General features: G+C 44.8%; 1 long non-coding RNA gene across 3 annotated transcripts; it reads right to left on the minus strand.

The window, feature by feature from the left end:
* Positions 1-126: 126 nt before the first annotated feature.
* LOC109491852 lies at positions 127-20,192 on the minus strand. Of its 3 annotated transcripts, none has more exons than XR_006586057.1 (4): positions 19,867-20,192; positions 17,765-19,215; positions 1,973-2,190; positions 127-651 (listed from the first exon to the last, which is right to left on the minus strand). It is a non-coding gene; the product is annotated as an uncharacterized LOC109491852 (long non-coding RNA). The 3 variants fall into 3 exon arrangements; XR_006586056.1 differs by having other exon boundaries at positions 17,765-18,731; positions 18,850-20,190; XR_006586055.1 differs by having other exon boundaries at positions 17,765-20,185.
* Between the last annotated feature and the right edge of the window lie 1,799 nt (positions 20,193-21,991).

Genomic DNA, 21,991 nt, shown 5'->3' on the forward strand with positions numbered 1-21,991 from the left:
TTCCGTTATCTCACTCCCTCCTGCCAAATGTGTATTATGAGCACCCAAAAAAGAAACACGTTTCCCATGGTTCGGGCAGCTTGCTTGAGGTTCAAGGAGAAGAATGTCCAAAGCCAAGCAATCTGCTGCACTCAACACCTTTCCTTTACTCCTATCCTGCTGCCCCGTTCCTCCCTTCCAAGACACTTCTGCAGCCTTTGATGTCCTTGGCCGTGTATTCGCTGACAAAGCTTTCTGTCTCAGTCCCATGATCCTCCTGTTAGCTCTCCTCTTAGTTTCTCTGTGGTTCTCAAGAGTTCCTCTTGCTCTACTTCTCTCCAAGATGGGGGCATCCCTCCTTGCTCCCGTCAAGGACCTCTACATCCCTCTGCTGTGTCGTTCGTGTTTCCAGCTTCAGTTATGAACAGGCACCTTTTGCAAATGAGTCCCACAGCGATTTCTCTAGTGGTGACCTATCTTCTCAGCTCAGATGTGTTGGACTCTTTGATGTTTCCGGAGGGCAAGGTGGCAGATGGACGACGACATCAGACTCGCCTGGCTTCACTTTCCACTCATTGGCTGTGGGATCTTGGAAGGATGAAACTACCTTTCTGGGCCTTGGTTTAGACACCAGTAACATCAGGGTAATTGTAGGATCGCCAAGTAGAGTCGCTGTCGAGATAAAATAAAATGATGGGCATAATGAGATTAAGAGGCCGGTTCATTCATTCTTTCATTTGTCTGTTCAACAGACACATACTAACGTCTCCTGTGTCCTACGGACTGTGTGCCCAGTGGCGGATGATATGACCAAAGCCCTGAATGTCCTTACTTCTTTGCTCTTCTCTATTTTTGTCCCTTGCCCATCTTCCAGTCTTCAAGGATTAAGCCCACGGATCTTAGTGATGTTGCCTCCTCTTATCCCCTATATTCCCAACATCAAGTCTCGTTTCCCCTTTCCTTTCTTTCTTGTCCTTTTCCACCATTACCATCCTAGGACTGACCCCCAGATTATCTCAAACCTGGAGCCTCCTCTTATGTCAATCCTCAAGTTTTGACTTATTTCAGTTGGAAATTAGCATCCTGGAGACTTTTTGAGTAGAGAAGGAAAAGGAAGAAATGGTGCTTTTTTTTTTTTAAGTTTTTATTTGAATTGTGGTTAGTTAAGATACAGGGTAATATTAGTCTCAGGTATACAATGGAGTGGTTCAACGCTTGCATACATCACCCCGTGTGCATCACAACAAGTGCCCTCCTTAATCCCCACTGCCTATTTAACCCATCCCCCGACACCAGTTACCATCTGCAACATCTGTGTATCTGCTCATATGTGTCTTCTCACCCACTGGCTGGTATAGGTTATTCCTTTCTCAACAGGTTATTCTTGTTCCTCTCTTCAGCTTGGTTCTGAGCTCCATAAAGCACGGTCTGTGTTCATCATCCCTTCCCGTCTACTTCAAAATTTGCTTACGCTGAGTCTAGGCAACGCTTATTGCTAATAAGTATTAGAAAATACTCACTGCTCATCGGCCCGTTCGTGTCGTATTTGGGTAATTGTTGGAGGACTGGAGGGTGGGTGGCAGTTTCCCTCCCTCCCCAGGGAATTACAGGCACGTCAGCTGTATGAGTTCATTGTTAAACTAAGTCTATTCCATAAAGAAACATGTATATCACGGGTCGAACATTCAGGTTATTTGCAAAATTTCCATTTATGTGCGCCATAGAAACCCCCACGAAAGCTCCCACGAGATATTGGATCATCTAGTGGACTCGCGCCTCAGAGAAAGAAGTTGGCGGTGCTGTTCAAGAGCCTAAGACCCCAGCAAACCCTCTTCGTGGAAAAGTCTTGATGGAAAGGACGGCTCATTTTCTGTCCCCCTGTCTTCCCTTGCATAGCCCATCTGCCCGATGCCTTCCACTGAGAACCAACAGGTAGTATGCAAAAGAGAGGCCCATTTCTTGATCCGTTCCCTGTAAGACAAGGTCAACTTACGCTATACTTAGGCTGTGTAGCAGGTCCAGGCAAGTGCTTTCATGATTCCTTGAAGCACGGCTTCAAACACTGTGGCATAGGTACGGAGTCCTGGGAAATAACAGCTGCAGGCAGGGCAGGTTGGTGTGCAGCTGGAGAGTGCATGGGTGGATCTTTCTGAGTAGTCTCTGAGCAGATGGCGGGTCTAAGCATCCGGGTGCAAATCACTCCAGTCGCATCTGAAAACCAAACAAGATTCCTTAGAACTGTGAAGTCTGGAGAGTGTTATTGGTTCTGTGGTGATATCAGAGAAATTGCTTCACATCCTTCCTTCTGAGTAGGAAAAAACCAGAACAAAAAAAAAAAAAAAAAAAAAAAAACAACCAACCAACCAACCAAACAAAAAAAACCCAGGGCGGTAGCCAGAGGTTCGAGAAATCGAGGTTAAGCCCTAGAAGTGACACTGGTTAGAGGCTGGGGTTCTAGAAGAGAGAAGGCAACAGTCTAGGTTAGATGAAAACCATCGGAAGTGCCCTGCTGGGAGCATGTTCAGGGACAGAACGAGGCAAAATCATGAGGCAGATAACAGAGTAGTAAGGGAAACGATCTTAGACTTGCTGGCATCTGTCGTGTTATCTTGGGTTGGTCACCTGTTCAACACGCAGAGAGGGCAGACTTTCCAGAATGGTGTAACAGAAGAGTCAGAGGTTCTCCCAGCTTACTGACCTGGATGTAAACCCCGTGCCTACACTTCACCTGAGTGCGACCTTGGAGAGTCACTTCATTTCACCGAGCCTAGGGTTCTTCATCTGTCAACTGGGTAGGATAAGGTCGATTCCGAGGGATATCGTGCAGATTGAGTGAGTTACTGTATGAAAGGCTCAGCTCAGCCTCATCCAGTGTGGCAAACAGAGGATATTCGATACATAGGTACTCTTTCCCTCTCTCCTCTTTTCCCATAGGAGACAGGGCTCACAAACCCCCACCGAGGGCCGAATTCTTTCATCAGCTGCCTTTAGGTAAAGAGGACAGAGCATTGTCAAGAACTGTGAAAGGTCTGAAACTTTATGCTACTGTTAAGCTAACAAGTTGACCTGACGGTTTCATGGATGAATACACAACACTCCTGTATTGGAAACAAAGCCCTTGCTTACTCCTAGCCCAGCAAGCTCCAGGAACATCAGCATAATGGCACCTAATTCCACGGGGGCAGTGGGAAGAGAGCCAGGTGACAGCTGATCGCACTCCGAGGTGCATTATGGGAGAGGAGCCCTGAGCTCAGAGAACCCAAATTTTGTACAAGGGGCAGTGAGCTTACCTGCCCTGTGCTCTAGAGTATCTGTTTTTTCTAAGCCTGTTCACTCTGGAAACATCTTTGAAAAGACAGTCCAGCACAAGGGCAGTCAGTGCTCCTGCTCGCCGGATGTAAAAATGTGAGACACATAGAAGATAGTCTCCCAAAAGGCCCCATAGAAATGATGCATTTTCTGCCTGTCCCTTTACCAGGTTCATTAGCAGTGGCGGACTTTCTGCGCCCCATCACTCTGCTCTGTGACCGTGGGAAGCTCCCGCATCACTTATGCCCTGTGTCCTGCTCCTCTTCTCCCTATTATATCATGGTGCAAACACCCCATTAGGACATTTCTGTCCCATGTGGAGTTGCTTAGAGCTGTGTCAGAGCCCACAGCTGTGTAGGCTGCTGGCCTGACCGGGACAGCGCTTTTCCCTGGGAACCTAGTTTAAGCTTCATGAAAAATGTGATGGGAGAGGATTTAGGTGAGGGGAGGAAGTCAAGGGAGAGAGTGAGACGCGTCTCCCCTTCTCTCCACATTTGGGGAACATTTGATCCCGGTTTGGAGGGAAGAATCGAGCCAAACTGGTGTCACTTGAATAAAGCAGGAAATGGTAAAAGCCTCTGACATTCCCCTTCAGGTGCACGGGCCCAGGGCCAGCTGGACGTCTGGGGAGAGCAAGAGGCCACCTACATGGAGTTATTTGAGGGACACCATGAACTCCACCTGTTTCAAAACATCTTCCTGCACCTGACAATTCCATTAAAGTCTCTCCTCCAGGAAAAACGTGGTCTAAAAAAGACACTGTTCCAATATAAATATGCTCTCTGGGAGAAACAATCTCTACTATTTATAAATGCTCTCAATGGCCCATTCATTCAATGCACATATTTTGAGCACCAGCTACATCCTAGACATTGTGTTAGCTTCAGGCTTCAGGCATGATCAACGATAGTCCTTGCCCTCAGGAGCCTTGGGCTAGTGAGCATCAGAAAAGGAACAGGGAATTTGGATGCAAAGTTCTACGCTTCGTGATAGAGAATCCCAGGGTGACATAGTGGCACAGGGGAAGGACACTTAATCTTATTTTGGAAGAGCAAGAAATGTTTTTTATTTTTTATTTTATTTTATTTTATTTTATTTTATTTTATTTTATTTCATTTTATCTTATTTCATTTTATAAGTTTGTTTGTTTGCTTATTTATAGTCCAGGAGTGGGACAGAGAGGAAGATGGAGAGAGAATTCCAAGCAGACTCCACGCTGTCAGCACAAAGCCTGATGCAGGGCTCAATCCCATAAACTGTGAGATCATGACCTAAGCTGAAGTCAAGAGTCAGACGTTTAGCTGACTGAGCCACCCAGGCACCCATCTTTTTTTTTTTTTTTTTTTTTTTTTTTTTTTTTTAGAGAGAGAGAATAGAGTGTGAGATGGGGAGAGAGGCAGAGGGAGAGAGAGAGAAAGAGACAGAATCCCAACAAGGTTCCACGCTCAGTACAGAGCCCAACTTGGGGCTTGATCCCAAGACCCTGGGATCATGACCTGAGCCCAAATCAAGAGTTGGATGCCTACTCGACTAAGCCACCCAGGTCCCCCAAGAGATGTTTTTTTGATGGAAGTTAACTTTAATCTGAGACCCTGTGAATTAAATATTTCTAATCTTGGGGCGCAGAGATTCTCTCTCTCTCTGGCCCTGCCCTGCTTATGCTCTCCCTTTCTCTCTCTCTCAAAATTAATAAATAGACTTAAAAAAGTAAGTATTTCGAATCTCTATTTCAGAGGTAAAGAAACTGAGGCCCAAAGAGTCTAATTGTCTTCCCTGAGGTTAGTTGGCATGTGGATGGGATGCCCAAGTCGTGGCTCAAGCATACGTTGACACAGTTTTAGTGGGTTTTCCCATAAATATATGTTTTATAGCCAATTGGTTCGTCTAAGCAGCTAGGGCCTTAGGAGACAGGATCTAGGAAAGAGGAATCTTAATGGTGGTGGGACAGGGAGGGGTGGGGACAGGGATCAGGGGGAGACACATAAGTGAGAGGGGAGGCAGAAGGGCCCAGAGCTCGTGACACTGCTTGGGACAAGCTAGCTCGCTGGTTGGATCCTGGGGCAATGGGGGATTCTGGAGCATCTGTAACTGAGGCCTGAAGACAGTGGAGATGCTGGTGGAGGATTTGGGTGGGGTGGAGGGGGAGAGAGTAAGGAAAAGAAGGATTTAAGGAGAATTTGTGATAGAAAGTCTGATGTGAGCAGCAAAATCGAACTTTCTCTAACTCGCAACTTTATCCAAACCAGTGCTGGCCGTTGATGCTATTCCAGGAAGCAGGAGGCCAGCACGTTCTGAAGACCCAGAAAGAGAAAGAACTCAGGGCAGCAACACACAGAGCTTGTTGGACGCTTCACAGAAGCTGAACCAGGGATTCCCCTGGTCCTCTCTCCACTCTTTGTCAGGGCTTGCTCTGGGCCAGAGGGAATTAAAGCAGGTGAGGAGAGCCTGCTTCCCTACGTGGACCCCACAGGAGCCCCCAAGCTCCCTGGAACTGGCCTTGGCGTGTGGAACGGGCACGGTGACCTGGGTACGCCGGTGGGGTCAGACGCGGATCTGAAACCACAACCAGAAAAAGTGGAAACTGTTTTGAGTTGGGCCAGGGCTTATTCCACACACTATGGCTCAAAACTTCCCTCCCTGTCTTCGAGCTGAGCCAAACTCATTTGAGTTTCAAATGTCACCGTTTAGCAGTTGGTCGGCCCGCGCCTTTTCTTCTGTCTGAACTCTCAGCCAACCTAGGCAACATTTGGATCCCATTTGATAGAGAAATTGGGTGAGCTCCTTGCCAAATTCCTGTGAATCCGTGTCAAACTCAGTGATTTAGGCTCAGATCTGGGGTGTGGCCGAGTCTCCAGAGGAGTTTTGTGGTTGCATAATCCACAGGAAATGAAGCAAAGGGTATTTTCAAAACTACCTCCGAGGAAATGGGCTCTGTAGAGTCTCGGTCTTCTGGGGTTCTAGATTTCAGAGCTTTCACTACAGGGTTTAAGTGTTCTCAGCACTTAACGGTCTTTTAGTGATTTCTTAGCCATCTGCTCACTCTTCGTCCCCATCACCCCATCATCTCGGAAATTATATATTTTTATAATTTTTTAAAGTTTATTTATGTATTTTTAGAGAAAGAGAGGGAATGGGGGGGAGAGGGAGGAGCAGAGAGAAAGGGAAAGAGAGAGAATCCCAAGCAGGCTCCACACTGTCAATGCAGAGCCTGATACAGGGCTCAAACCCACGAACCACGAGATCATGACCCAAGCCAAAACCAAGAGTCAGATGCTCCACTGACTCAGCCACCCAGGCACCCCAGCAACTACCTATTTTGAACCAGAGGAAGCCAGTATGTTTATAGGAATGATAAATCTCTCACTTGAGGTCAAGAAGGAAGAAGGTGGCTGGACTGGGCTAAGGGCCTGACTCCATGAATACTGTTAATACATAATCTACCAAAGCCAGGATCTCTAACACCTTCAAAGTTTGCAAGTTTTTCTTTCCTTATAGGGCACGTGACGACAGCAACAACAGAGAAGTCACGATAAGTATAGGGTGATGGGAATATCATACGTCAGTTTCGCTGGGAAACTAACTGTAAAGTTGAGATCCGCACACAGGGAGTTCTTTAGGGGCACTTTCAGGAACAATACTCCTGAGAGGATGAGGGGAGCAGGACTGGGCACAGGGAAAGGCTGAACATTCACAAGACAGAGCCTACCTGATCTCCTGGGGAGTTCTAGAGCTCTGATGGCCCTTCACAGTTGTCTGGGATTGTGGTAAAGGATCCGGGCGATTATTAAATATGAGCCACCTCTGGGGAAGGGCCAGGGCCTTGGGCAAGGAAGTTTCCTTTGACAGAGAGCGCGTTCCGGGGAAGGCTCAGCTCTGGGAGGTTAGCAGTCAACACTTGTGGCAGCCGAAGCACCTTGACTGGTCCTGAAAGCGATGGGAAACTGCAACATCCTCCACAGGAAGGGGTAGGGCTCATGGTGAGAACCCAGAGCTCTTGAGGCCAGATTCATAGAGGTCATGTCCGCCGTGATGTGAAATTGTTCCTAGGCCAAGGAATGCGGCCCAGAGACCTCTAAAGCCCCGGAGACTAAAGACACAGAGACTCAGGAGATGATAATGATATGTAGAGGTAAACCACTCTAAGGCTCCTGGCATTTTTATGCTGGGGATAAAATCAAGTTTGACAGAGTAAATGATGCAGAGAGGTCAAAGAAGGGATCAGGGGCAGACCAAACGGTCTGTCTGGGAAAAAGAATAGGATTCAGCTGAGATGACTGTGGAAATTTCCACAACTAATTGAAAACCTGGAAGCCTTGACTTACATTCTGCGAGTCTCTATTTTCTTGCTCCCCAGAAGCCCCTCTGAGGCTTCCTGGAGGCTTCCTGCTTACGTGCTCCCACAGACCGGCCTGGCTGGAGAAAGATCTCTAGGAGAGGAGTCGGGAGTCTGGGGATCGTCTTGGCCAATTGGGTGATGCTGATCTAACCGCCTCTGTATCCTTACCTATTTTCCTCGTCCCCTCCTAGTACTAGAACTGCTGAAAGAGGTACTCATTATCCTGCACTAGAGCGCAGAGAGCATTTACATTTTCTAAAACCTGAGAAAACACGAGGGGTTTCAAAAACAGGCTTTCCTCTTTCCTTTTTTTTTTTTTTCTCTCCCCACCGATTTTTATGGGAAGACTATTATGCTATTGAGACACTTCTTCTTTCTATTCCTTTCTTTTTTCAGATCAATTCATGGTTCTCTGAACGTGTGTGATGTTTTCTAACCTGCTTGTATGACCGAGAATCCCATCTGGTCCATTTCAGAGCTCTTAATAAAATCTGATTAAGAGCTCTCTGATCATGATGGCCCATCTCAATGGTACCATGTACTTGGCCCTTCAGTAACATCACGCATATTGCGTTGTAATTACCCGCTAATTTACGTTCATTCATTCACTAAACCTTCTTTTAAAAAAAAATTTTTTTTTAACATTTATTTATTTTTGAGAGACAGAGAGAGACAGAGCGTGAGCAGGGGCAGGGCAGAGAGAGAGAGGGAGACACACAATCTGAAACAGGCTGCTGGCTCTGAGCTGTTAGCACAAAGCCCAAGACGGGGCTTGAACCCATGATCCGCCAGAACATGACCTGAGGTGAAGTCAGATGCTTCACTGACGCAGCCACCCAGGCACCCCATCACTAAACCTTTTAAAAATCCTTCCTGGTTTTTGGGGCGCCTGGGTGGCTCAGTCGGTTGGGCGTCCGACTTCAGCTCAGGTCATGATCTCACAGTCCATGAGTTCGAGCCCCGCGTCAGGCTCTGTGCTGACAGCTTGGAGCCCGGAGCCTGCTTCAGATTCTGTGTCTCCCTCTCTCTCTGCCCCTCCCCCGCTCATGCTCTGTCTCTCTGTCTCTCAAGAATGAATAAACTTAAAAAAAAAAAAGTCCTTTCTGGGTTTTTTTTTTCCCCCATCCTATCCCAAATTAGGGGAGATAATCCTGGGCTGAAATTTAGCCTCTCCCAGTGACTAGGCTTGTGACCTTAAATTAGTAACGAACTTGTCTGAGCCTTACTTTTCTCCTCTGTAGAACAGGGCCAAAAATGGTAACTTGCTTTGCCGATGACACAATACCTAGTACGTAGCCTGGCATTTTATAAACCTACGTGTTCAACTGAAGAAAGTTGTAGGATGAAGCTACTCCCTGTAGCCTCAGCAATATGGTCCTGGCTCCTTCACACAACGCTAGCGTCAATGAACTGTGAGCAATAAAGAATGTTGAGGTCATTTGTTTTTACTATCAGTGTAACTTGTCAAAAAAAGAAAAAAAGAGTCAGATACTATCAGTGTAACTTCTCCGTAGAGGATAACCTGAGTTTTTTTTTTTTTTTTTTTAAATCAGGGCTGGAAAATGGCCCACGCTAATTTACAAGACCGAATTATATTCCAGCCAGCACTTAATCATTCATATGGCCATTTTCCACTTCTAGATTATCAGTGAAATTCTTGCCCCTCGGATTTCAAGCTGTCTTCTCTCTGCCACCCAGCATGTGGCTGGACCACATCCCCCCCCCCACCACCCGCGCCCCCCAACCCCCACCGCCTCAGCTATTTAGTGTGGGCTTAGGGAATGCAAACTCATTTCAACTTTTTCCTGAGCAGAACATCACTGGGAAGGAAAATCTGAATCCCCAAAAGCCATACAAAGCATTCCAAAGGAAAATATAAGAAACATTTTGATTGTTTTTCTGTTTCGGATTATCTGTGCCACTATTCATTTCCTTTTTTTGCGGATAATCAAGAACTGGCCGTATCGTGGTGAACAGGACTTTAAAATTGCTGAGAGAACTCTGCAGGGCACTGAAATGTTTTAAGGGTAAATTCGTAATCCCCAATATTTACACTTGATAGCACATACAGCCTTGGACAGGGGGAGTTCGTAGGTAGTTCCAACATTTCCAACTTAAGATATCTCTTTTTTTCAGGGCATTTCAGCCTCAGCTGTTTCAAATCATATTAGGCCAGTGCTGATTAAAATCAGATAAGGCCCCCAAGACAGAGAAGCAAAAAGAAACTCCATCGTAAACTGAAAAGATTTTTTTTTAGAGCAACGAATACAAATTTTAAAAAAGAAAGTTGTGTGTGTGTGTGTGTGTTTGTTTTTTTTTTTTTTTTTTAGCTAAGGAATTTTTGTAAAACATGTAGCCAAATGTAGGCTCCACACCCTTTAATCATTCTAGCCCTAACCATCTGAATGTCCTGGACATGTGGACTGTGCTCTGATAAGCCCGCAGCAAAAATAAGCTAAATGGAACATTCTCGTGGCCTTGTGATCTCCAGAGCCCATGTCATCAAGGCACTAGGCCAAATATTACACATGGGTTATCTCTAATTCCAGCTTCAAGGGACCTACAGCCACCTAGTCAGCGGCTGGAATTCAGGGCCCTTGGGCTCTATCTTTGGCTGTGTGCCCCCAAGTCAATCTGAAAAAAAAAAAAACCCTTAAAAACCTTAAAACTCCTAGGAAAGCAGACCCATTGCTCCTTGCTTTGCAAGACTGAATTCAATTCAGTATAAACAATTCAATTTCATTTGCCTAGTTATGTGCTGTACTAAGCACGAGTAATTAAGATACAGAGTGCGAAGGCGAATCTGATATAACTCCTGCCTTCAAACAGCTCACAGTCTAATACAAGAGAAGGAGGCACAGGGAGATATTCACAAGAGATACGCACCCACGATCTCAAACACAATCATACACTACTGGTTGCTAAGAGTGTAGTGGGCAGTGGGAGAACAGAGAAGGAAGCTAGAATGACATCTTAGAGCAGCCCAGGAAGGCTTCATGGAGGAGATCATATTTGAACCAAGCCATGGAAAATGAATAGGATTTCTGATAAGTATGGGAAGACAGGTGAGACTTTTAAGCTCATTTTCCCCAGAGAAAGCTCTGGCCCAGGGGCCATATGCTGAGAGAGAACAAGGCAAGACAAGTTCCAGAAAGGACTGACAGAAGGATGCTCAGGAGGGATAGAAAGAGGTGGATGGAGGGCAAGCCAGAAGACATAAGCCTCACACTCCTGGCCCTCTCGTGAACTCCTTCCTTCAGAGGAACAGACACCCCCAGGAGAAATCCTGCCTCCTCCAGGGCCCCAGGGAACTTCACTTCTTGGGGGATTATTTAAACAACAAAAATAACAATGGTGTTTCCCTAAGAATGGTACCAGCCAACATTGTTTGGCATGCTTAGATGCCAGGCCTTTGTGCTGAGCATTTCACAACAGCTCTTTGAGTTGTGTGCTTTGATTAACGCGTGGTATTTTACAGACGAGGAGACTGCGACTCGAAAGCTTTAACGTGCCCATGGCCCTGCAGCTAGTAGGAGGCAAACTCATGTTTTCCCAGTTCCAAAGCCCCGTTCTTAACCTCTACATCGTCCAGTCTTCGTAGGAGTGCCACCCTCTCCTGACGATCATACCCTGGTTTTATCTAGGGCTTTACAAATGCGCACCGAGTCTCTTCCTTTTTACTTGGTCATTTAATCACAAGGGCCTTGTGCTGCCATTTCAAGGCTTCATGTAGTTTTTATGTTTTCTCCTTGAGAATGGAGATATTCAGTAAATATGAGGTAAGGAAAGAAAGGAAAAGGAAAGAAGAGAGGAAGGAAGGAAGGAAGGAAGGAAGGAAGGAAGGAAGGAAGGAAGAGAATTTTTTCTGATGGAGAAATTAAAGGTCAGGAGAGAGTAAGCAACTAATCCTGAGTTGCATGAAGTCAGTTACAGTATCAGGAGCAGAATCCAGCTCACAGATTCCCTGACTTTACCATTTTTCCACTACATTATTGACTTTTGTGATAAAGGTCCAATATCCTTTTTTTCTTTTCTTTTCTTTTTTCTTTTTTCTTTTCTTTTCTTTTCTTTTCTTTTCTTTTCTTTTCTTTTCTTTTCTTTTTTCTTCTTTTCTCTTTTCCTTTCTTTCTTTTTTCTTTTGTTCTCTTTTCCTTTCCTTTCCTTCCTTCTCTTCTCTTTCTTTCTTTCTTTCTCTCTTTCTTTCATATAAACATGGGTGAAGTGAGATTTTAAAAAGTTTGTTTTTAATCCTTGGTTATCAGAAATCGTATCGTGTTGAGGTAAGAGAATTAGCTTGAGGGCAGCAACTAATTGTCTCCAGGAAAAATGATATCTGACATGATAAATGGCACATGATTTGGTCAGGGCCTTTTGTTCATGGCAACATCGCATACCAAGCATTACACAAACAGAAGGCGGGGCTGAGAGTTGAGGCTTGATGAGAAACGCATGATAGGAATATAAGAAGTGCATGAAGAAGGGGCATTAAGTGTTGGGGGTAACACCAATGCAGAGCTCCTGTGAGTTGCCATGAAATAGAATAAGCAAATAAAAGACTCAAAGATGAAGAATTCATTCTGAACGCCAAAGGGAAAAAAGTGAGCAGGTGTCATGATTAGTCTGGTGTCTTCTCGAAGAATATTCCTTGCTCTGTGCCAATACTTAACCCCTAGAATTCCTTGACTCTGAATTTCTTTTATAAACAGATTTAATGCTCGAAAGGATATCGTGACATCAAATTTAAGGGTGAAAATCCACCGATGCGTGATGGGAGGAAAAAGTGGAAGTTGTACCAGTCTCAGGTTTGGAAGAAATAGAGAAGAATCAGCAAAAAAAAAAAAAAAAACCAAACCAAAACAAAACAAAACAAAAAGATACGATTATACAAAGAATCAAAGAATCAACTGGGAAGATTCCACTGTGCCTAGGTTGACCATTTCTACTCCGCCTGCCAAGCCTCGGTCAAATGACCCTTCTACTCTGCTCCCCCCAACACAGTTCATGTAGCCTAATGATGGCTATCTTAAACATGAAAGGGCTATCACTATCCTCTTCTGAGCTTTTCACCCTGGAAATTCACTTATCTCTGCAATATTAATAAGGTAAATGTTACCAATGGAAGAATTCCCTGGGCTCATTCTACTCTACATACACTCTTCTCATTTGGGCCCACATCCCTGTTGTCTGTTTCAGATTAGAAAACCATTCAGTGAAACAACTATGTAATATATTCTCTTAGAACAATTCCCAGCTGAGAAACATAAGCCTTTACACTGGTTCATAATGAGACTGGAGAGGAAGGCGACAATGACAATAAGCAGGAGGGTAGACAATGGGATTACAGGAGCCATGGGAAGGGTGGCTAGAATCTAGCTACCTCATACAGCTTGGGGCAGCACCGGGGAGAGAAAAACAGCTGGGCTTTGGAATACAAAACTGAGCCGAATTCTAATCTTGGTCCTCTTCATCCTATGACCACAGCGTAGGGTTTATTCCATGGCTGTACAACAAGACAAAGATCCATTCCTAGCAGATAAGAACCATATCCGAACCTAAATATTTAAACTTTTAAAATTTCACCTGAGAAGGTCTCAGAAGTACCCTCCCTGTTACTTAAACACACACACACACACCCCAAAGTGCAAAAGCAAATGGCCATCGACCTAAGGAGCAAACGACGACAAAAATCAGCCCAGAGACAAATCTAGGAGAGAAAATGCCTTTCCCCCCCCCGCCACCTGACCCGAGGAGGGGTTCACAAGTGCTCGCTGGAATGCATCACTTTGACCATGGCACAAAAAGAGGCGCCTCTTATAAAACGTACGTTTTCCTAACAAAAGTATTGGAGGCAACCTCCCTCTACGTGGCATGGCGCGTTTTCTGAAAATCAATCAAGTCCTCTCATTCAGTGGGAGCCCAACCGCATTGTCTGTCCCTTCCTCCAGAAGCCGATTTCTGCCAGGTAGAAAATTAAGTTTCCTTTTACTGTTCTTCAGACACAATGCTTCGGCGTTGCAGAACTGTTGTTCTGTGTGGGAAACCAACTTCCTGTCTCAATAAACAAGCACACACAGGCTTTTCTGGACACATAATGGAGCCTTTTTTATTTTATACAAAAATCATTCCACACTTAACACATCAATGAAGCCACTTAAGCTCTACTGCATCTGAATTAAAGAGGAATTGTGTGATCAAAGGGTGTGAAAAGAACCACACACGGTGTTCTTCAGACCCTCTTCTTTTGTTACATTTGATACATAACAAACCCCATAAATATGCTTATCCCAGGAGCTAGTTTCATTATCTTATACCCTTAAGCCTGGTGAAAGTATTCCTGTATCACCCTTCATTCCACAGTGTCCATTTTATACTGGCAATTTCGGTGAAGACATGAAAAATGTTGGCATTCTGGGGGCCCTGGGTAAAAAAATGGGGCAAGGAGGTTGTTTCTGTTGCCCCGAATATAAATGTATATTTACACGTATATACATGTATATAAATGTATATGTGTGCATCTATGCACACTTAGTCTCACTAAAGATGAAATATACATATAAATATATAATATGTATGTCACTGAGCACGGCGTGCACACACGCACACACACACACACACACGCACACACGCACGCCCTCACACACTCCAAACGGTAACATGAGAAATTGTCATCTTACTAAATAATGAAATATAAAGCAAAAAAGACATGATGAAATTTCTTCAATGCCCAGAACTGAATAGGTGAATAGGACATTCTATAATCCTTGTATAGCTTTTCATGCTACCAGCATAACTTCTGTGAAGGTTACTAGGTAGTTAACATTCACTGTATTTTTTTGGTATCGTGTGTTCTAGGGAGATGGCAAAATTCCTAAAGAGAGTTCAGGCCTCCTCATCAGCCATGTATCACAGCCACACACTACTGAAGTGCATTTTGTGAATAATAATTCATGTATGCTAAAATGTTTCTTCCATGCAGTTGCATAAAAAAATGAAATGCAAAATTTACAGTCAATGAATTAAAGTTGGTTGAACATGTTATTATTTAAATTCATGTAATCAAATCAATATCGGGTTGAAATATATTCCTTGAGCTATCATCTATATAGCCGGAGTGAATTGTTGAACCAGGATTCAAAATTATGCAGATACAAGTTCTCTCACTGAGGAAAGAGTTTAAATTGGAATAGACTCATTCAAGTATCATCTGTGGAGTGCCAATGATAAGTCAGCCACCATTGCAGGCACAAGGGAGTCAAAGATGAAAAAGACATGCCTCTCCCTGTGTTCATTGTCCAACAAGAAGGAGAGATGTGTGGACAGATGATGGCAACGGTAAGTGTGTTAGCACCTCTTGTGAGGTGCCCTCCTAGTGGAGGAAACAACTAGTTCAGTATGAGAAATCAGCAAGGCTCCTTCGCCAAAGGAGTTAATACTTGAGTGTGGTCCTAACGATGGAGGGGAGTATAGAGTTTATCAGACAGAGGAACTGGAAGAAAAACATATCAGGGAGAAGGCACATGAGCAAAGACAGGTTGAAATCATGAAAAAACATAAGCACTTTCATGATTTCTTTCTTTAAGCGTAAGTGCTTTTAAATTGGTGCATAGTTTTTGTGTAGTTGGACTGTAGAATCCATTGAGCAAAAAAAAAAAAAAAAAAAAGTGGCAGATGAAGCTGAGAGGATAAGCTGAGATCATCAAACAAAGTGACTTGGATGCCCTGTTAGGGCATTTGAACTAGACCCTTGTAGGCAGGGTAGAACCAAGTAAGGTCTTAACAGACTGAATTACCTGAGTTGGATTTGGAATTTGTCCCAGTGAGATGTCTATACTGACCAACCACTGAATAATTACTCAGGTCTGGCCATCCATATGTCTCTAAATAATATAGTCAGTTGCAATTTGTTTTCCTAGCATTTAGTTGCTTGGCATTGCATATGTCCCAGCTATGCAGAGGATGGGCCGAAAGGTTTGGTCCGTAGCCGGATGTTTCCAGTGTTGTGTGGGCCATCTCAAACATTGAAAGAGAAAATATTCCATGAGGGTGAAAGTCCCTTTACCATGCTTCCCAAATAAATCATCATTGATGGTATCACTAATAAGCCGTTCAGCTCTGTTTAAACACAGTTATTAAGATCAGATGCCCATCTGTTTTCTGCTACAGTTTATGTCATGCAAACCTTTGCCATGGAACCTATGGACTGTTCTCTGTTGCATAGACAAATAAAGCTCAATAAATAACCATCAAAATAACAGCACATTGATATAGTTGTGCATTCTCTTCTTGATTAATTCTGTATGTGTATATACCCAAGGGCCCGTATACCCTATTTCTACCCAATCTGGCTTTCTGTTTGGAAAAATAAACCAATAAGGCTTTTTTTTTCCTTCACGATTCCTACCCTGAATTTCCTGTCATCTTCCACTTACACTCACATAAAACAGTGATGTTTCATGTTGCTTTTGAATGACATACAGTCTTCTTCTTCCTTATTTTCATGTGGGGTTTGTTTCTCTCTGAAATGCATGGCCTGCACTTGACGTTAGGATTTAAATGTGGTCTCAGGCAGGATCTTTCACTCAACACTCTGTAAGGATTTGAAAATATTGAGAAGGGAATTTTCCAGTAAAGAAATGCCTACAAACATGCTTCTTGGATGTGATAGGCACAGAAGTATCACCTGTATTGACTACAGAAGGAGAAATCTCATGAAATAAGATGTATCTACTGTTCACTTTAAAGATACTATCACTTCGTCATGGATTTTTCAAGGTCTGAGCACAAAGAGGCCCATACATTTATCCTAATTGATGCACTTAAGGGATCTAGTGACAGAGAGAAGGATTTTCAGAGGGAAAACAACCATGTAAGTGAAAAAGATTTGAAGGTGCCTCACATAAGGAAAAGTGGAAGGATCTGAGAAGCTTTCATCTGGAGAAAAGAAGAATCTAGAAGACCTCAACAACCAGGTCCTAAAACTCACAGAACTATGTGGGTGAAAGGATTCAATTCACTGTGTATAACCTCAAAAAGGAACCATGGGTGGAAGAGACACCAAGGTGGACATTGATTCAATATGGGGAGAAATCTTGTAACATTGAGAGTCATATGTGTGATGGGCCAGCTGAGGAGAAGGGCTTGTGTGAGTCCAGAGAGATTCAAGCCCAGGTCAGAGTATCATGAAGCAGGCATGGGGTGATACAAGAATTAGGTGGGTTCTTAGATTTCTAGAGTCCTTGTAATTCTAACTGATCTGAATCTACCGATTTACCTGTGGTTCAGCCCAAAATTATGAAGTGCAACGCTTTCTGTCCTCAGCATGAGTCGATGACTTCTGTTCCTCCTGACTTAGCCCTGTGATTCAGACCTCAGTTCTGGACATCACATTTATTTCGAAGTGTTAGCGTTATCCCATAGCCTGGGATTTTGTTTTGTTTCAGTCGGAGCTAACGATCTGACACCAACTTCTGACGGATGCTTTCATCTGAAGATTTGATTTTAGCATACTTGATCTTGAACTCCACCACACAAAGAAGCAAAAAGAAAGATCTCAGCCCTTTCTTGTACAAAGGGATTTCAAGGCATTAAAAGTTGGCTATGGGGTTTTCACATAGGTAATAAGTACAATTCATGATCTGAATGGATCCATTCTTGCCACTTTCCAAGATGATCATGATTTTAGTTGAATGTTTTTCTTTCCAAAGGCCTTTGACCGTTTTTACACATTTTAGCCTCGTGCCATAAATCTGAAACCAATTAAGAGTGAACAGCAAATTGGGAAAAGCTTAGAAGTTCTGATGTTGATCACTAATCTCTTGGGAAATTCAATTAGCCAGTGACCTATTTCATCTACAGAACTATTACTCCCCTGATTCCCCCCCACCGCCCCACCCCAGATTATTAACCTGTACTGGGAGAAAGTTTCAGGGCCAACTGACAAGACTCTGACTTAATAGGCTTGGAATTTCCCTATAAGTACCCAAATTTTTAGATGTGAGTTATCTCCCCAAAAACAAACTTTCTTGTCAAGAAAAGGAAGCTTAAACAGGCATCGAGCACACTCTTGCAGCTAAGCGTTTTGATGAATGAAAAGCAAATGAATCAGAGGCATATGAATTACATTACTTTCTATGCACTTACGTGTTCCAACACGAAGGAGTAACAAGTTGGAAGCTTTGTTCTTGATTCTTGAAAGCCGAACTTATCTGAACATGCCATTTGAGCCCACTTGAAGCTTAACGTGCCCTTATTTCTAATGCAGACTGCTGCCTTTTGTGGCTTTTCATTACTGAAATATTTCCAGGTTTCCAGAAAACTCATATTCACACTGGTGTTGATGGGAATGTATACGATGACCTCTGACCATACTTTTGAGGGCAGCAACCTATCATTCTTTTTCAATTTAGGTGAGTCATACTGAGTCCATATAACAAGGCTGCTAAGGCCATATCCTTACTCTATAGAGAGGGGGATTATTACGTATTAGCGAAAGAAAAAGACATCGAGGAAGACGTTCTTACATTTTGGTGAGTTACAGGCATTTCTTGAAGGCCCAGTGTGTGCCAGGCACTTAAGATACAAAGCAACGGGGCCCACTCTAAAGGCGCTCTTGGTCCGGTGAGGAAGGCAGACAAGGAAGCAGGTCACACAGTACGAGGTACTATTATTACAGGAGTGCTTCCAGGGTACCGTGGAAACACAGAGGAGGGGAGTCCTCCAGGAGGGCTGGAGAGTATTCCCAGACGCACTGATGCTCAGGCCAGAGGGAGGGATAAGAAGTTAGACGGGACTGCAGAGTGCTGGAAGGGAAGGATATACAGTCAGGCAGCTCTCTACGAGCTACTGGGAGTTTGGGGAGTTGAGTATGGAGGTTACAAAGGGTTTCAGTTTCCAGTTGGGGAGTGGAAAACGCCAGGGTTGGCAAAACAGGCTGGGGCTGGATCACAAAGGGCTTTGTCCGCCAGGCCAGGAAGCACAGATCGGAACTGGCTTTAGCTCATGTTACCAGGCTTCTCATGCCACCATTCCAGTGGAGCTTGTGCATGTTAGCACCAGGTTAACCACGTGTCCTCGTACGGTTGTGTCTTTCTTTCACTTGTGAGTTTCTCTTAAAAAAAAATAAATAACAATTTATCCTATAGGAAATCAGGGTAGGAGAGGGAGTGGGTTGGGACTTCCTATTTAATCTTGAGCCCCAATAGAAGCATTTTGACATCTGCACCTACATTGTTTGTTCACCTTGGTTTGGTCCTTTTTGTATCCCTGGGCCTTGGTCTCCCCATCTGGCAAAGTGAGATCACCGCGATCTCTCTCTGTTGTCGGTCAAGAGAAAGCCGTTAGTTGCCTACGAATGCTCTCACATTCCTCCTGAGACGCATTAGATGTCGGGAGTGGATTAGATGAACAAGTCACTCCCAACATCATCTGAGGCCGTATTCGATTTGGAATTGATACACTGCCCAATCCTCAGGCCAGACTGTTGCGATTCATCACGACCTTCGATGATATTTTTTAAGAGGTGAAGAAAAGGAAACACGAGGAGTGCTCGCAGAGATGAAGAAAGCATTCCGGGATGAAACGGCATTGGACGCCTGTGGAGACACCAACCGTGTGTTTAAGGAGCGTCAGTGTGAGAGTCTGGATCACAGACAACAGAGGAAGGTGTTCAAGCGGAGGCTGGCCCCATCGCTAAAAATCTTCTCTGCCACCATTTTCCTACTTCGGAAGTAATTTTAATGAATAGATGGTGGCACACGTGGAACTCTTTTGGCATACTAAGTGCACTAGACATTTGTGACGCCATTCTTACAACCCCTCCCAAAGGTAGCTTGCTACCATCGCCATATTCCCGCGAGAATATGAAGGTTCTCGAGGCTTGGCAATGTAGCAGAGGACCCACAGCTAGTGAGCGGCATGATGGGAATTCAAAACCAGGTCTTCCGGACCCCGCAGCTCTTTATGACTCTGCTGTACTGTCTCCACGCGTTGCCTTGGTGACTGATTTTCGAATAAGGAGACAGTCTGGGATGAGGATACAGGGACCCTGCCCCATGTGAGGTTTAGTAAAAGGATCTGAGAAGCGAAGTCAGGGGTTGTGGAGGAATCGCGTTTCTCGAGCCTTTTCATGGCGAGTAGAAGCTGTCCAGTAGGATGTCCTGATCATTGGGAGGCACTTGTACTACGAGCCTTAGTACAGTTTTCTACCCCTATCCAGTCACACGGGGCATTTCGTCTGTCCTTACCATGGTCCCTAAGTAGGAATCATAGGAGAACAACACCGCCTTCTGGCTTCGTGATAAATCTTCCTTCCTTGTGTTTTGGGAATGGGACAGCAGAAAAAGAGGAGATGGGTTTTATTCAGTTGGCCTTTAAGAGAAAGTCCAATTATACTGCAAAAGAAGCACTTGCACAATAAAAAGGATTTTCCCCCCATTTTATGGATTAGGAACCCAAAGAACAGTCAAGTCAGGGACTTGTTTAACTAACAAAAGCCATTATCAGGGGCACCTGGGTGGCTCAGTCACTTAAGCGTCTGACTTCGGCTCAGGTCATGATCTCAGTTCGTGGGTTCGAGCCCCATGTAGGGCTCTGTGCTGACGGCTCAGAGCGTGGAGCCTGCTTCAGATTCTGTGTCTCCCTCTCTCTCTGCCCCTCCCCTGCTCATGCTCTGTCTCTCTCCCAAAAATAAGTAAACATTTTTAAAAATTAAAAAAAAAAAGACAATCATGAGGAAGAGATAATACACATTTATAGTACTGTATTTACCTTTACCCCCCCCCCCAAAAAAAATCCACATATAAGTGGACTCACAGTTCGAAACTGCGCTGCTCGAAGGGTCATCTGTATTGACGACCTGAATCTGAGTGTCTTTTCCCAAGTTCATTTCTTTGCTCTTGTCTGTCTGACAGCCAGGGCAGAGAGCAGGACCCTGTCTACAAGGGTTTGGGTGAGGATCCCTTTCAGGCTTCGGGGTGAGAAACCTCATGCCTTACAATGGGTTTCAACACTTCCTTGGTCAATCCTGCTACCCAACCAAGTACTTAAGTGGTTGATGTATAGCCACATAATACTACCCACAACACCTTTAGACATTAAGCTCAAGTACCAGACTCTGCTAGGGCTTAGGGGGAAGTGGGGGAGAGGAGCCAGACCACAGCCTTCAGACTGCTGGGCTCCAGCAGAGAGTAGAATTAGAAGGGCACTTGTGGTTCCATCACCCTCGCTCTAGACCCTCCGGCCCTTTCAGCTATTCCCGCCCTTCTCCCCTCCCGACTTCCACTCTTTTCTCATGCAAGACTGCAAATTCTCCCCTTCCCGCCATGCCTCAGCAAATCAAGTCCTCTCTCCTTTATCCTTCAAAAAACCGAAGCACAAGAAACAAAGTAAGACACGTGACACATTCATGGTGAATGTGTGCTTCAGTTTTTTGTTTTTGTTTTTGTTTTTTTGTTTTTTTTGAGAGAGAGAGAGAGAGAGAGAGAGGGTGCAAGTGAGTGAGGGGCAGAGAGACAGAGAGAGGCTTACCCGAAGCAGGGCTCATGTTCACCTGCAGCGAGACTCGAACTCAGGAACCGCGAGATCATGACCTGAGTGGAAGTCATGCTTAATGACTGAGCCACCCAGGTGCCCCCATAAGCTTCAGTTCTGACTCTTCCACACCGACATGAATTGGCCTCAGGTTCTTAAAAACAGCTGGTTGACTTCACCCCCATTCATCTTAATACTATGGAAACAGCGTCCAGCACCGGGAGTTGCCTCTGGTTGCAGGCAGTGGGGTGGGGTGAGAGGAGGCGGGGCGGGGCAGTGGGATCTGCCACCACCACCATAGTGGGCAGTGCTGGCCACCAGGAGGCCCATCAGTCACAGGTGGCAAGAGGGGGTGGCCAAGGGCACAGCAGCAGCAAGAGCAGGTGTGGGAGAGGGGCCAAGTTCATTAGAGTTCTTCCCAGAGCAGGAAGGCGATGGAGAGGGAAGACAGACTCTGGGGCGACTCAGCTTTGCTGCTTGTACTGGGCTGAGGCTTAACGGGGAACTGTGGGATGGTCAGATCTGGGAGGTTTTAAAGCTGGGCTGTCTGAACGGGTGGCCTCCAGACTATGTGCTATTGAGCCCTTGAAATGTGGCTGGTGAAACCCAGAAACTGAATTCTAAATTGGATATATATTTGATTGATTTAAATATACATTTTATTTTATTGATTTAAAAAAATTTTAACGTTTATTTATTTTTGAGAGAGGGACAGCGGGGGGGGGGGGGGGTGGTGAGGGGCAGAGAGAGAGGGAGACACAGAATCCCAAGCAGGCTCCAGGCTCTGAGCTGTCAGCACAGAGCTCGATTCGGGGCTCAAACTCACGAACTGCTAGATCA

Source organism: Felis catus, chromosome D1, assembly GCF_018350175.1.
Source record: "Felis catus isolate Fca126 chromosome D1, F.catus_Fca126_mat1.0, whole genome shotgun sequence".
Classification (NCBI taxonomy): domain Eukaryota; kingdom Metazoa; phylum Chordata; class Mammalia; order Carnivora; family Felidae; genus Felis; species Felis catus.